Below are 5,814 nucleotides of genomic sequence, written 5' to 3'. Positions count from 1 at the left end.
TTTCCCTCCCTATCCTCCTTCACATTTAGCAACTCCCTAAAATATTCTGCCCATCTTCCCCTTACTGCCTTCTCTTCCATTATCATCTCTCCATCTGCACCTTTTACTTTTTCTTCTTTACTTGATTTGCCTCCTCTTCCTCTCTTAATTTCTTTCCAAAACATCTTTTTATTGCTTTCAAAATTTTCTGTCATACTCTTACCCCACTTCACATCTGCTTTCCTCTTTGCCTCCTTTACCTTTTGCTTTACTTCTCTTTTCTTTTCTTTGTACCTCTCATATGACTCCCTCGTCCTATTTTGTAACCAATCTGTGAAAGCTCGCTTCTTCTCTTCTACAATCTTCTTTGTTTCCTCATCCTACCATTCACTACCCTTCCTTCTATTTCCTCCAGTCCTTCTTGTTCCACACACCATCCTTGCACACTTTGTGACTCTCCCCTTGAACCATCCCCATTCCTCCTCCACACCTAGTTCCACTCTATCCTTCACTCCCTCCCACTCCTCCTTCAGCTTCTTCTTGTACTCCTTCTCCTTTAAAGAGTTCACTCTAAGCATCTCCCTACCTTTTGTCCCTTTCCTCTTTCTCCATCTATCCTCCATTCTCAACTTACCTTCCACCAAAAAATGATGATATTCCCCAACCCTCTCCCCTTAGCACATGTACATCCTTAATTCTTCCTATCATAATCCTATTTGCCACTACATAATCCATCAATGCTCTATCTACCACCCTCTCCCATGTGTACTTATGTTTGACTTTCTTCCGAAACACTGTATATGCTATCATCAACTCTCTTTCTAGACACATTTCCACCATCAACTCTCCACTGCGATTCTTTCCTGGAACTCCACATTTCCCAACCACTCCATCAATTGGAGCATTTCCTACCCTAGCATTAAGGTCTCCCAGTACTATTACATTGACATTTCTCCCTAAATCCTCTATGTACTCATTTAAATATATCTAAAAGGCCTCCCTTTCTTCTACATTCTTCTCACTGCCAGGCCCATATGCACTTACAAAGATCTTACTTTTGCCTACATTTATCTTCAGCTTCCTTCTTTCACACACCTTCTCAAACTCTGTCACTAACTTCCTCAATCCCTCCTCTGATCCTGCTACAAGCGCAGTGTCATCAGCAAACAACAGCTGGCTCACCTCCTACTTTTCTCAATTTTCTTTAATCATCTCCAACTCCTGACCTACTACCCTTGCATTTACCTCTCCCACCACCCCATCCATGTAAAGATTGAACAGCCAAGGCAACATAACACACCCCGGACGAAGTCCCACCTTTACCTCAAACCATTCACTCTCTCCATTTCTAATCCTAATGCAAGCTCTACTACTCTCGTAAAAACTCTTGACTGGTCTTAACAGCTTTCCTCCTATCCCATATATCTGCAGTACCTCCCACAGTGCCTTCCTGTCTACCCTGTCATAAGCCTTTTCCAGATCCATAAAAGCCCAAAAAACATCCTTACCTTTTCCTATAGCTTTCTCACATATCTGTCTTACCACAAAGATCTGATCTACACAACCCCTACCTGTCCTAAACCCACACTGCTCCTCACCAATTACTCCCTCTGTTCGTCTCCTAATCCTCTCAATCAAGACCCTCCCATAAGCCTTCCCAACTACACTCAATAAGCTGATCCCTCTGTAACTACCACACTCACACTTGTCCCCCTTTCCTTTATAAAGCAGAACTATACAGGCACTCCTCCAGTCCTCTAGCACTCTACCCTCTCTTAAACAAACATTAAATAACTTCACCAGCCAGTCCACCATCACTGTACCTCCTTTCTTCAGACATTCTGCATGGCATCCATCCAACCCAGGTGCCTTACCTGCTCTCATCATCTCAACAGCTGCTTTCACTTCATCCTTCCCTTTTTCTCCTCCATTTTCCTCACTCATCACTCTCATTTTCTTAGCACTTCCCACTGCAACTACCTTTCCCTCCCTATCCTCCTTCACATTTAGTAACTCCCTAAAATACTCTGCCCACCTTCCTCTCACTGCCTTCTCTTCCATTATCATCTCTCCATCTGCACCTTTTACCTCTTCTTCTCTACTTGATTTGCCTCCTCTTCCTCTTCTAACTTCCTTCCAAAACATCTTTTTATTGCTTTCAAAATTTTCTGTCATACTCTTTCCCCATTTCACATCTGCTCTCCTCTTTGCTTCCTTTATCTTATGCTTAACTTCCCTTCTCTTTACTTTGTACCTCTCATATGATTCCCTCGTCCTAATTTGTAGCCAATCTATGAATACCCCACTTCACATCTGCTTTCCTCTTTGCCTCCTTTACCTTTTGCTTTACTTCTCTTTTCTTTTCTTTGTACCTCTCATATGACTCCCTCGTCCTATTTTGTAACCAATCTGTGAAAGCTCGCTTCTTCTCTTCTACACCCTTCTTTGCTTCCTCATCCCACCACTCGCTACCCTTCTTTCTATTTCCTCCCATCCTCCTTGTTCCACACACCATCTTTGCACACCTTGTGACTCCCTCCTTGAACCATCCCCATTCCTCCTCCACTCCTAGTTCTACTCTATCCTTTACTCTCTCCCACTCCTCTCTCAACTTCTTCTTATACTCATTCTCCTTTTTTTCCTTATTTAAGCAGTTCACTCTAAGTACCTACCTACCTTCTGCCCTTTTCCTCTTTCTCCACTCTCAATTTACCTTCCACCAGGAAATGATCTGATATTCCCCCACTCTCTCCCCTTAGAGCATGTACATCCTTAACTCTTCCTACCATACTCCTGGTCACCACTATATAGTCCATTAACGCTCTATCTGCCACCCTTCCATCCACCACCCTCTCCCATGTGTACTTATGCTTGACTTTCTTCTTAAACACTGTATTTGCTATCATCAACTCTCTTTCAAGACACATCTCCACCATCAACTCCACTATGATTTTTGCCTCGAACTCCATACTTCCCAATCACTCCGTCAATTGGTTCATTTCCTACCCTAGCATTTAGGTCTCCCAATACAACTACATTGACATTTCTCCCTAATCCCTCTATGCACTCATTTATATCTACCCAAAATGCCTCCCTTTCCTCTACATTCTTCTCACTACCAGGCCCATACCCACTTACAGAAACCCACATCTCCTTTCCCAGCTTCACCTTCATCCACATCAACCTTGATGACACCTCCTTCAACTCCACTACCCGCTTACTTATCTCTTCACTTACTAGTATAGCCACCCCTTCTCTCCAACACTCACCAACAGTGTCTACTCCTTCTATCCCTTGTCAGGTTTTTTCATTTGGTGTTAACACATCTATTTTTCTTCTCATAAATATTCCACATCCATACACATTTAATATCCCAAAGGTGCAGATGGAGAGATGGTAATGGAAGAGAGGGCAGTGAGAGGAAGGTGGGCAGAGTATTTTAGGGAGTTGCTAAATGTGAAGGAGGGTAGGGAGGGAAAGGTAGTTGCAGTGGGAAGTGCTAAGAAAATGAGAGTGATGAGTGAGGAAAATGGAGGAGAAAAAGGGAAGGATGAAGTGAAAGCAGCTGTTAAGATGATGAGAGCAGGTAAGGCACCTGGTCTGGATGGATGCCATGCAGAATGTCTGAAGAAAGGAGGTACAGTGATGGTGGACTGGCTGGTGTGGTTGTTTAATGTTTGTTTGAGAGAGGGTAGAGTGCCGGAGGACTGGAGGAGTGCCTGTATAGTTCTGCTTTACAAAGGAAAGGGGGACAAGTGTGAGTGTGGTAGTTTCAGAGGGATCAGCTTATTGAGTGTAGTTGGGAAGGCTTATGGGAAAGTCTTGATTGAGAGGATTAGGAGAGGAACAGAGGGAGTAATTGGTGAGGAGCAGTGTGGGTTTAGGACAGCTAGGGGTTGTGTAGATCAGATCTTTGTGGTAAGACAGATATGTGAGAAAGCTATAGGAAAAGGTAAGGATGTTTTTTGGGCTTTTATGGATCTGGAAAAGGCTTATAACAGGGTAGACAGGAAGGCACTGTGGGAGGTACTGCAGATATATGGGATAGGAGGAAAGCTGTTAAGACCAGTCAAGAGTTTTTATGAGAGTAGTAGAGCTTGTGTTAGGATTAGAAATGGAGAGAGTGAATGGTTTGAGGTAAAGGTGGGACTTCGTCAGGGATGTGTTATGTTGCCTTGGCTGTTCAATCTTTACATGGATGGGGTGGTGGGAGAGGTGAATGCAAGGGTAGTGGGTCAGGAGTTGGAGATGATTAAAGAAAATTGAGAAAAGTGGGAGGTGAGCCAGTTGTTGTTTGCTGATGACACTGCGCTTGTAGCAGGATCAGAGGAGGGATTGAGGAAGTTAGTGACAGAGTTTGAGAAGGTGTGTGAAAGAAGGAAGCTGAAGATAAATGTGGGCAAAAGTAAGGTGATGAGATGTACAAGGGGAGAGAGTGACAGCAGGCTGGAGGTGAGCATTAAGGGTGAAAGACTGGAGGAAGTGGATAGTTTTAGATACTTGGGTGCAAATGTGACAGGAAAGGGAGGAGTGGGGGTGGAGGTAGAATGTAGATTGAGAGAAGCGAGTAAATGCCTTGGTGGATTAAAAAGTGTAATGAGAAATAGACATCTGGGAATGGATGCTAAGAGGAGGTTATATGAAGGAGTGATTGTGCCAACAGCAATGTACGGGGCAGAAACATGGAACATGAGAGAGGAAGAGAGAAGGAGTTTGAATGTGTTTGAGATGAAATGTCTGAGAAGTATGATAGGGGTTACTAGGCTAGATAGAGTGAGAAATGAGGAGGTGAGGAGGAGAACAGGGGTGGAAAGGGAGCTGGGAGATAGGGTTGATGAAAGAGTATTAGGATGGTTTGGACACATGGAAAGAATGAGTGAAGAAAGATTAGTAAAAGAAGTGTGGAAGGCAGAGGTGGAAGGAATGAACATGGGCATCCTAGGATGAGATGGATGGATGGGGTGAAAGGGGCATTACAAAAGAGAGGAATGTCTGTGGAGGAAGAATGGGAGAGGACAGAAGATAGGGGTGAATGGAGAGGGGTTGTGTATAGATGATGCTGTGATGCATGAGGGGGAGTTGGTGGGGGATGGGGGGTGAGGAAGTATGTATGAGAATTTTTTTTGACGCAGTCCGAAGGGATTTCTCCCCGTCTTCTCCTTTTCTGCATGAGGGGACGGAGAGGGGGGGTCACCGAATTTATGAAGCGGCCTTGCTGTGGATGTGCTGTGTCTTGCGACACTGCTTCTGACCCAGGGCAGTGGACGGGATGCAGGGATGACCTGTCATCCAGGAGGTGCCAAGATAAGAGGGAGGGAGGAGGGTGGAGGGGAGTGGAATATATAGGAAATGGAATTGGTGGGAGTGGTTTCTATGCCTTTTTCTTTTTGGCTACACCCCATGTAGGGGGGAAAAGCCTTTGGTGTATGTATGTATGTACTAAAAGCTTAGTTGGGGTTCTCTTAAATCCTCTTGTGCCTTGACTATTCATAAGAGAAAAACATAAAGGGGGATTTCTTAGATCCTTCACGTCATCCCATTTCCCATGATGTGTATGTGAACATGGTAATGACATTCTTCCCCTCCTCCCCAACCACAAGGTATGAGAGGAGGAAGAAATTATGCTTTAGCTCTGGTAAATGACAGGATCAAAGAGGTGGGGGAAAGGAGGGACAATAGTAAGAAAGTGTCTCCTCATTACTTTATGAGTAGAGTTTCACAGACAAATGATGTGTGGCTTTGGTCTACTGGGGTGTTCTGAATCAGTTCTTAAAGTAGATTGCATGCAATCATACAATCAGTATCCACATAAGGAAAAGTATAATAATAATACAG

This window comes from Oratosquilla oratoria, chromosome 19, assembly GCF_046742065.1.
Source record: "Oratosquilla oratoria isolate Oo_2021 chromosome 19, ASM4674206v1, whole genome shotgun sequence".
Classification (NCBI taxonomy): Eukaryota; Metazoa; Arthropoda; class Malacostraca; order Stomatopoda; family Squillidae; genus Oratosquilla; species Oratosquilla oratoria.
This window is presented reverse-complemented; position numbering follows the sequence as displayed.